This window comes from Mus pahari, chromosome 19 (assembly GCF_900095145.1).
Source record: "Mus pahari chromosome 19, PAHARI_EIJ_v1.1, whole genome shotgun sequence".
Classification (NCBI taxonomy): domain Eukaryota; kingdom Metazoa; phylum Chordata; class Mammalia; order Rodentia; family Muridae; genus Mus; species Mus pahari.
This window is the reverse complement of record NC_034608.1, coordinates 57,138,801-57,149,933: the sequence shown is the minus strand read 5'-3', so window position 1 is coordinate 57,149,933 and position 11,133 is coordinate 57,138,801. Positions and strand designations below refer to the sequence as shown.

The 11,133-nt window shown below is 44.8% G+C and overlaps 1 pseudogene; it reads left to right on the top strand.

Annotated features, from left to right (window-relative positions):
• Positions 1-1,058: 1,058 nt before the first annotated feature.
• Positions 1,059-3,742, top strand: LOC110336693 (annotated as a pseudogene).
• The last annotated feature ends 7,391 nt before the right edge of the window (positions 3,743-11,133 follow it).

Sequence of the window (11,133 nt, the reverse complement as noted above, 5' to 3'; positions counted from 1 at the left end):
ATACTCTGCTGGTAATAATTAGCATTTGGGGTGCCACATGTATTGAAACTATACCATTGTGTTTTTTCTAGTACCTGCCCATATATCAAAATAGGACATGTGCAATTTACATATGCTTTCAGGTGCTTGAGAGCATAACTATGGGGGGAGGGGAGGTTATGTATAATCCTGATAGGCTCTCAAGGCATCATCACTATTATCCTGGTATTTGCTTGGTTTTTACTTTACATATGTGTGTCTGTGCACCACATGTGCTTAATACCTTTGGAAGCCTGAACAGAATATATCTGATCCACTGGGCCTGGAGTTAAGAGTCGTGAGGCGTCATGTGGGTGTTGGTAATCAGACCCAGGTCCTCCAAAGAGCAGCCAGTGCTCTTAACTGCTGATCTTTAATGTTCAAGCAATTTCTGGGCCAACTCAGAGCGTACACTCCAGCCCTTGTGAGTGCTTGGATAATAGGGATTTAGCAAATGCTTCCTGTGGTGATCTTGTTCAAGCAGGGTACTCCAGAAAATCTCTGAAAGTCTTCCTAATTAATTTACACATAACCAGAAGTCAAGGGGAGTGCTATCTTCCTACCGGATTATCCAGTGTACACATTGGTTATTCTATGATACTAATTTGGCAAATACAGTGTGTTGACATTTCCAGAATAAACTCTTAACAGTGTTCCCCACGTAGGGGAAAGCAACAGAAGAATTAGAAACTTATGGGTTATCCTATCACAACATAATTTCTTGAAAATTAAAAATGAAAACAACCTGCAACCAAAGCACCTTTCCCAGTGGCCAGATCGTTGGCCAAAAGAACTCATTCCCCATGTCCCACTTGAATGTTCCAAGTAAAGTGTCCAGAGAAACACCAGACCTCTGGGGAATCGTTGCTTGAAGACTGAAGAAGACATTGGAAGCAACATCAAATGATTTGGAATACATTTCTTTCGCATTTAATGAGTCTGATGTTACAGGAACTATGGGCCTTAATTTTTAAGAAATCAATATTGAGTTTGAACAGAAAGAATTAAAATTGATTGAAAGACAGCGAGAGGGGCCTGGCGGCCGTGCGGGAGCCATGGCGGCCACGGAGGCGGCGGCGGCCGAGTCTGAGGGTCCGGCCCCGGGTGTCCCGGCCACGCCGGCGAGCACGCGGGGAGCCGCCGCCGCCTCTAGCCCGTGGAGGCCGCCCGAGTCGCGCAGCCGACCGAGACCGGCCAGGGCTCGGGCCGCGGCCCCGGTGCCACCAGCCCGGGAGCTGATCCAGCCGTCGGTGAGCGAGCTGTCCCGGGCTGTGCGCACCAATATCCTGTGCACCGTGCGCGGCTGCGGCAAGATCCTGCCCAACAGTCCCGCTCTCAACATGCACCTCGTCAAGAGCCACCGGCTGCAGGATGGCATAGTAAATCCAACAATAAGAAAAGATTTGAAAACTGTACCAAAATTCTACTGTTGTCCAATCAAAGGATGTCCTCGCGGCCCCGACCGACCATTTTCTCAGTTTTCTCTGGTTAAACAGCACTTTATGAAAATGCATGCAGAGAAGAAGCACAAATGCAGTAAGTGCAGTAATTCCTAGGGCACCGAGTGGGACCTGAAAAGACATGAAGAGGATTGCGGCAAGACCTTCCAGTGTATGTGCGGCTGTCCCTACGCCAGCAGAACTGCGCTGCAGTCTCACATCTACCGAACTGGCCACGAGATCCCTGCAGAGCACAGAGACCCACCTAGTAAAAAAAGGAAAATGGAAAGCTACCTGCAAAACCAAAAGTTGTCCAGTAAAACCACTGAACCACTGAGCGACCAACCAGCCCCTCGCCAAGATGCTCCTGAACCAGATGCCTCGGAAGTAAAGCTAGCAGCATCACTTGAAGACTCTTGTAGCTCCCACACCAAAAAGCAGAGCATCTCGACGCCTCCCAGGTGTCCCCAGAAGTTGCTGTTACCAAAGCCTAAGGTGGCTCTGGTTAAACTTCCGGTCGTGCAGTTTTCCCCTATGCCTGTCTTTGTGCCTACAGCAGACTCCTCGGCCCAGCCCGTGGTGTTAGGCATGGATCACAGTTCTGTGGCTGGTGCTGTGCACTTAGTACCCTTGTCGGTAGGAACCTTGATCTTCAGCCTGGATTCAGAGGCCTGCTCTCTGAAGGAGAGCCTACCTCTCTCAAAGATTACCAGTCCTGTTGTTGAGCCAACGAACACAGGTGTTCAAGTGAGCGTGGGTAAAAGTCTGTGTAGTCCTTTACAAGAGGTAGGGAGTGCGTGTCAGAAGACCAGCATTTCCTCAAGCAACGTGCAGACGGATCTGACCTATGCCTCAGCCAACTTGATACCCTCTGCTCAGTGGCTCGGCCCTGATTCCTCTGTGTCATCGTGTTCTCAGACTGACCTGTCGTTTGATTCTCAAGTGTCCCTTCCTGTTAGTGTCCACACCCAGACGTTGGTGCCCAGCTCTAAGGTCACTTCATCCATAGCTGCTCAGACAGATGCATTTATAGACGCCTGTTTCCAACCTGGTGGGGTCTCCAGGGAAACCCAGACCAGCAGGATGCAGAACTGCACAAACGACTCAGTGCCAGTGGGCCACACTGGCCTGTGTGGGGACATTTTTGAAAGCGTCCATGCGTCATACAGTGTGCCCACTGACACCATCATGAGTAGCAGCTTAGTTGCAGAGACAGTAACTCATGGTCTGCTACCTCAGAATGACCCTAAGATCTTAAGGCAAGTCATGGAAAAGTCTGCACCCGTGTTAAACTTCAGTGCCCAGAACAACGTGCTTCCTGCACAAACCATGACAGATAATCAGACCCAAACCATAGATCTACTGAGTGACTTGGAAAACATCTTGTCAAGTAACCTGCCAGGTCAAACACTGGATAACCAGAGTCTCTTGTCCCACACAAATCCTGGGCCTGATGCCCAGCTCCCAGCCGGCTCAGCGCAGAATTCTGGGATTGATTTTGATATTGAAGAGTTCCTCTCAGCCTCCAATATCCAGACTCAGACTGAGGAGAGTGAGCTTGGCTCCATGAGCACTGAGCCGGTCCTGGAGTCCCTGGACATCGAGACACAGACTGACGTCTTCCTCTCAGATCCCTCCGCACAGCCCTATGGGTTTAGGGCAGGGTCAGGCTTCTTGGGCCTTGAGATGTTTGATACACAGACACAAACAGACTTAAACTTCTTCTTAGACAGTAGTCCTCCCCTGCCCCTGGGCAGCATCCTGAAACACTACAGCTTCTCCATGAGTGCCGACTCCTCCGACACAGAGACCCAAACCGAAGGAGCCTCCACAGCTCCGCACGCACCTGCTCTGGAGAGCAAGGTCCAGTTGAGCAGCACAGAAACACAGACCATGAGTTCTGGCTTTGAGCCCTTGGGGAACTTGTTCCTCACCAGCAACGAAACTCAGACAGCAATGGATGACTTCCTTCTAGCCGATCTGGCCTGGAATACGATGGAGTCCCAGTTTAGCTCTGTGGAAACCCAGACGTGCGCAGAGCTGCACGCTGTCTCCAGCTTCTGAAGGTGCAGCCAGGCATCCCTGCTCCTTGTGGGTTTAGAACATGGGCTCAAGGACATCGGCACCAACTAGGGATGTAGTCAGTGGGGCAGCTGTTTAGATTCTCTTCAGTTCTTGGTGTTTTGTACTCGTGACCACAAGATTGGTGTGCAAATGTGAGTGTATTATAAAGTGTAAAGTGTTGATCTAAAATGTCGCCTATGTTTGCTCCTGTGTAGCTATTCTATCTTTAAAAAAAAAAAATGCATTTTACACTGTAAAACTTAGAACTGTTTAGCTAATCCAAGCTTAGCAGGTGGTAGGGGGCAAGCTTTGCAGCTGCTTTAACTGAGCATAGCACACTTTAATGGCATCTCCACGTAAAGGGCACCTCAAATGCTCAATGTTTGTGTGGCCGCTAACTCCTGAGATGCCACCACCTTGCCTTGTCATGTCCCTCTGACTTCTGACTTGGAAGCACCAAGGGAAGCCACAGCTGTCTTTAGCTTTTATGACANCAGCTTCTCCATGAGTGCCGACTCCTCCGACACAGAGACCCAAACCGAAGGAGCCTCCACAGCTCCGCACGCACCTGCTCTGGAGAGCAAGGTCCAGTTGAGCAGCACAGAAACACAGACCATGAGTTCTGGCTTTGAGCCCTTGGGGAACTTGTTCCTCACCAGCAACGAAACTCAGACAGCAATGGATGACTTCCTTCTAGCCGATCTGGCCTGGAATACGATGGAGTCCCAGTTTAGCTCTGTGGAAACCCAGACGTGCGCAGAGCTGCACGCTGTCTCCAGCTTCTGAAGGTGCAGCCAGGCATCCCTGCTCCTTGTGGGTTTAGAACATGGGCTCAAGGACATCGGCACCAACTAGGGATGTAGTCAGTGGGGCAGCTGTTTAGATTCTCTTCAGTTCTTGGTGTTTTGTACTCGTGACCACAAGATTGGTGTGCAAATGTGAGTGTATTATAAAGTGTAAAGTGTTGATCTAAAATGTTGCCTATGTTTGCTCCTGTGTAGCTATTCTATCTTTAAAAAAAAAAAAATGCATTTTACACTGTAAAACTTAGAACTGTTTAGCTAATCCAAGCTTAGCAGGTGGTAGGGGGCAAGCTTTGCAGCTGCTTTAACTGAGCATAGCACACTTTAATGGCATCTCCACGTAAAGGGCACCTCAAATGCTCAATGTTTGTGTGGCCGCTAACTCCTGAGATGCCACCACCTTGCCTTGTCATGTCCCTCTGACTTCTGACTTGGAAGCACCAAGGGAAGCCACAGCTGTCTTTAGCTTTTATGACANTTTTGAGTCTTAGCTGTCCCTTCCCTCCTGAGCTGTGACTGCTGCCAGCTTCGTGTGCCATCCTTCTCCCGCTTTGAGGTTACTGGCCAGTGTGAGAATAGCAAGCACTCGGTGGCAGTGACAGTCTCAGTACGAGGGAGGTATCCAGCCTGTGCACTGTGGACACCCGCCGTTCTGTTCATCTNGGGCTCATCCCCCTTCATGGGTGAGCTCTCTGCTCCCTCCAGAGTGTTGATGAAAAAGATCTCTGTGACCAAATCTGTGGGATTGCCACGTGCCAGACGGCAGCCAGAAGAGCACACAGTGGCTGGAGGGTAGTTCCTGGTCGACCCCAGAGCTTCTAGCTTTCTGTAAATTGGGGTTCCTGTGACTCCCCACTTTGTGCTCGGTGAATTTACTAGAACTCAGGGATACTGTTTCTGTGAAGGGTAGGCTGGGTGGAAAGGGGTAGAGGACTTCTATACCTCTTGGCACACCACCTACCAAGAAACTGCGTGTTAGTCTTGTAGGAACCTCCAAACTCAGTCTTGTGGGGTAAATGGCTGCTTCGTTGTGTGGGTAGAGAGTTGCTTAAACCATTAGTGATCAACTTAAACTTGAGTGTCGCCCTTCCCGGTGGGTTGGGAGGTAGGGATAAAGCTGAAAATACCCCAACCTTTCGATCATTAATTATTCCTTGGTCTCTCCTGTGACTTGTCCCCATCCTAATACTACCCAGATGCTGCCAGCTACCAATGACCTCACAGCAAACAAAAGCAAAACATTGTTTCTGAAGACTTTGGGTTCGGGGACGTTGTGAGCAAATACATACTTTACATCACCACCCCNACAAACATCCTTCCNGCTCCACAGTAGACCATGGGGCCTACCCGACTGCTTCCCATAATGGACTCCGAGACCCTCTAAGAATTAAAAAGGGAGACGTGGGGTGAGGGAAAGGCTTTCCTGCCCAGCCCCCTGTCAGTATGNTGCACTTGTTATCTTGATAGGAGAAGCAGGGCCCACAATGTCTTTCCTTCCACCCACCCCCATCTTTTCCCTGAAGGAAGCTCTTACGTCTGGCAAGCATAGTATGTATACCCTGAGACTAGCGATTGTAGAATAGACCCATCCTAAAGTATGCTGATCTAGATTCGGTTGTGATACATTCTTTAAAGAGGAAAAATCTGGAGACCAATCGCTTCAGTGGTTAAGAACATTCTCTTATTCTGAGGGAAGAGCGAGGTCAAGCATGCCTTGGCGGGGGCTCTCTGTGCTAAGTAGATCATGGATTCATAGCTGTTGCCTAACTCTGAGGCAATTCAGAATGAGCACAGCCTGGGGACCCTTCCAGTTAGCCTGGATGGAAAAGCCCTGTTCTTTTGGCGTATGTTTGTGCTGCCAAAGCTGAACCTCAAAATGAAACTTAAGGGGGCTGGTGATGACTCATTCGGTAAAATGGTACTGCTGCAGTCCTGTCCCATTTACCCGATGCAAAGGACTCGGTAACGGNTTAATGACACACCCGGCAGATGAATGCAACCCAGGAGCTAAACAGTGGCTGTGGCCGCAGCCGCCTGTGAATGTGAGTTTCAGAACAGACGTAAAGCCTTAACTTAGATTTTCTGTTGTTTTGGACTCATCACTGCCTTAACGCTCAGGCATCTATTTAAGCCCTCTGGCTGAAGGAGAAATGCATGTCTGCTCGGGGCTCTTTGTAAATATAAGTGCAGCGATCTATGGCTTTTTAAGTTTTTGTGTCTGTGGCAATGTGTCTTAGTAGTTACAGGCTAAAGAATGGAGCATGTAATTGTCCTTNATGTGCAAGAACTGTCCCCACAAAAATCTTAGTCACCTGAACTCCCCTAAGGTTGCTTGTTTGTGAACATAAATTCAGTGATTAAAGAGAAGCTAGAATTCTAAAAAAAAAAAAAATTGATTGAAAGATGCTCATAACCATTGTTAATATAAGAAAGCGCAATCTCCTGGGTGTACTACAATCGATGATAAAGGTAATTGGCCAGACTTATAAAACTTGTGAAACATTAGGCGTTTATAACATGCAAGTGTTTATTCACCAATGGGTCATTCACAGATAAGTATGCTGTGAAGGAACTGTTCATGTCAACAATTTACTTTCTTAACTCTCACGAGTTTACCCAGTGATTCTATGAAGTTTTGAGACAAGCAGAACATTCTGTTTTCATGTTTGCCTGGGGCCCACTCTTGCTATGTAGTCCTGACTAACCTTGAACACCTTATTTAGACAAGACCTTAAACTTGTAGTTATCCTTCCTCTTCTGAGTTACAGACAAGCTAAAAGTTCTAATTCAACTTTTACCGCGTTGAATTTAATACTAAATTTTATTCTTTTCTTTCTTTCTTTCTTTCTTTCTTTTTTTTTGAAGACAGGGACACAATCAGACTGTGCTGGCTCATGCCTTTAATCCCCAACACTTGGGAGGCGGAGGCAGGTGTATCTCTCTCTGAGTTTGAGGCTAGCCTGGTCTACAGAGCAAAATCCAGAAGAACCAAGGCTACACAGAGAAAATCTGTCTCAAAGAAAAACAACAACAAAAAAGCCCAAGGTTTGAATATGTAATTATGCTATGTACTCAAAGAGATCCCCCTCCCTCCTATCTTCTGAGTTCAGGGATGAAAGATATGCATGACCACATGGGGGGTTTTTGTTGTTACTTTTAAATTTAGGGTTAACAGCAATTTTTCTGAATGAGAACTGTCCTCAGTCAACTACTGGGGCAGCAGCTTTGGCTATCAGCTTTTATTATAAGTTTGACAGAGTTCCTTAACAAGTTTTCCCTAAAATTACAAAGCAAAACAATACCTTTACTGTGTTAGTTTTCAGCAAAGACTAACTTCTTTAAATCAGAAGCCTTCCAAGTTGTTCTGTACTCTAGGTGCTATTAAAGTTTAAAGGAGGGCTGGCAGAAATGACTCAGTGGGTAAAAGTATTAGGTATGTGGCTCTGATGACTGGAGTTTAACCCCTGGAGTCCATGTAAAGAGATGCCTCCAAAGCATGCGTTTGCAGTCCCATCACTGAACACCCAGAAGCTCAAGGGGTGAGTGCCTTGGAGTGTGTATGGAGCAGCAGCAGCAGCAGAAACAAAAGAGATCCTGCTTCAAGTTGAAAGGTAAGAACAGCTCTTTAAAGGGACCCTCTGACCTTCACAGATGGCATGGCGATTGTGCATGCACACACATGCACAAACACACATGCATGCCTGTGCCTAAAAAAAAAAAAAATTAAAAGATACGTGTAACTGTCCCAGGAGATCTGCTAACCTCTTCTGATCTCCACAGGGACCAGGCACATGTGGGCAAACAGACAGACACATAGCAAAAACCTTCATACAATAAAAAAAATCCAGGCAGAGGCAGGTGGACCTCTGTGAATTCAAACCGTGTCTTGAAGACAGATAGATAGATAGATAGATAGATAGATAGATAGATAGATAGATAGATAGAATTAAGTCATACAAATTAAATGTACATTGTTTACAAATTCTCATTGGAAATGTTTTTCCTCAGTTCTTTGTTTATTTTGCTGCAAAGTGCAGTGAAAACTGTATTTCAAAATCCATTTAATTTCAATTGAGCTTTTTATAGTTCTTATATTTTTAGAGCTGTTATTAAATTTGTTCTTTGACTGGGGCTGGAGAAATGGCTCACTCCTTAAGAGCACTTGTTGCTCTTGCAGAAGACCTGGGTTTATTTCCGAGCATCTACATGGTGGTTAACCATCATCTGCAACTCCAGTTCTAGGAGGATGAACAGAAGCTCACACTTCTAATGTCTGCAGACACCAAGCACACATGTGGTGAACATAGACAAGCAGGAAAAAATACTTAAAATGTAAAATAAATGTTTCTAAAATGTCCTTTGACAATTTAATAACTTGCTGCCTTCTGATTATCCTCACCTCCTGCCCTTCCTCCTCTCATCTTCACATCCTGCTCCTTCCTCCCAAGCAGTCTTTTTTGCTCATTTCTGTTGTTTTGTTTTGTGGCCAGTGTAATCAAGGCTGTTTGTGTGATCATGGGTTGGGAACTATCCGTGAGCCTGATAGGATGCCCAGGGAGTACAGCCAAAGACATTCTAGCCCATCTTGCTAGAATCCGTCCGTTGTAATAGTTCTGTAAAGAGCCCTTTACTGATCCTTGATTAGCTGCTGACACACCCAGTCTTGGGTAAGTCCAAGGTGCAGTCTTCCCTTCACAGAGGGCACACATGGTGTTCACAAGCATGTGCACACACACACATGAGCACACACACACACACACACACCTAAAAATTAAAAGATATTAAAGGCTCTTTATAGCTGCTGTAAGGTCATGATTGGAATGACTGTATCATGTCCAAAAGATACAGTATTTCGCAGCCCTTCATCCTATATTCCAGCTTGCGTTCTTCCCATCTCCTTTTCTGTGGTATTCACTGAGTTTTGGAAGTGATCTATATGTCTTGTGTACGGCTGAGCACTTAACCATTAAAGAGCTTCTTCTTAGTCTATTGTAAAATGATAAATAAAAAAAATGAGGTGGCGTGTTTAAAAAAAAAGGAACCAAATTTCTTTGGTTTATGGAATCTCATAAATGACTTTTAAAAATGATTAATATGACATAAGTAAAATCATGCTTGAAGCAGACATGTTTGGTAGTAATTTATGTATCTGTGGGGAGGAAAAAATTTCAGAAATAAGTAAAATCTCATTCTAGAGTAATATTTTGAATTAACTTTGATGATAGGGAACACAACCAAGCCCAAGTTGACCAAACTGCAGTCACTCTCAAATTCTATAATGTTCTGAATGTGTTAAAATGTTCATTTTTATTTAATTTTAGAGATGTATATACATACATCTGCATGTGAGCACTTGTACACATCTGTTTAGGTGTCACCAACACCAGGAGAAAGTATCAGACACTTTGGAGCTCCAGTTACAGGCATTGAGCCAGCATCCTGGGTGTTGGGATGGCATTCTGATTCTTACCACTGAGCAGCACATGCTTTTAGCTGCTGAACTACCTCATGAACCTTTTTTTTTTTTAAATATTCTTTAAAAATCTTTTTTATCCTGTGTTAGTACCAGAGTAATGTCCTTGTTTTTTGTCTTTTAGCTCATATATAACCTCAAATATTTATTATCTAACCTTTTACAAAACAGAAAAAAATCATGCATCTTAACAAAAGCCATCTACAGATTCAATGCAATCCTCATCAAAATTCCCAACATAATTTTTTACAGACCTTGAAAGAACAATTTTCAACATCATATGGAAAAAACAAAAATCCCAAGATAGTTAAGACAATCCTGTACCAACTTCTGGAGGTCTCATCATTCCTGATTTCAAGTTGCACCACAGAGCAATAGTAATAAAAACTGCTTGGTATTGGTATAGAAACAGACAGGCTGATCAATAGGATCAAATCAAATTCCCAGAAATAAACTCAGACACATATGGACACTTGATTTTTAACAAAGAAACCAAAACCATACAACGGAAAAAAAGAAAGCATCATCAACAAATGGTGCTGGTCTAACTGGATGTCTGCATGGAGAAGAATGCAGCGACCCACGTTTACTACCTTGCATAAAATTCAAGTCCAAGTGGATCAAACACCTCACCATAAAACCAGATACACTGAATCTAATGGAAGAGAATGTGTGGAGTAGCCTTGAATGCATGGGTACAGAATGTACCAATGTATTGGTACAATTTCCTGAACAGAGCACCCATGGCTCAGGCAGTAAAATCAGCAATTGATAACTGGAACTTCATGAAACTGAAAAGCTACTGTAAGGCAAAGGACACGGTCAGTAGGGAAAAAAATGGCCGCCTACATATTGAAAACAGATCTTCACCAACCCTACATCTGCCAGAGCTAATATCCAAAATATATAAATAATAAGGTTGACACCAACAAACAAAAAACCTAATAAAAAATGGTACAGAGTTAAACAGAGAATTTGAGGAGGAGGAATCTTGAATAGCCAAGAACACAAAGAAATGTTCAACATCCCTAGTCATCAGGGAAATGAAAATCAAAACAGTTCTGAGATTCCACCTTACACACATCAGAATGGCTAAGATCAAGAACTCAAGTGACAGCAGATGCTGGTGATGCTGTGGAGAAAGAGGAACACTCCTCCATTGCTAGTCAGAGTGCAAACTTGTACAACCACTCTGGAAATCAATCTGGAAATTTCTCAGAAAATCGGGAATAGTTCTACCTCAAGACCCCACTATACCAGGTATAGTCATATCCTCAAAAGATGCTCCGCCATACCACAAGGACACATGCTCCACTATGTTCATAGCAGTTTTATT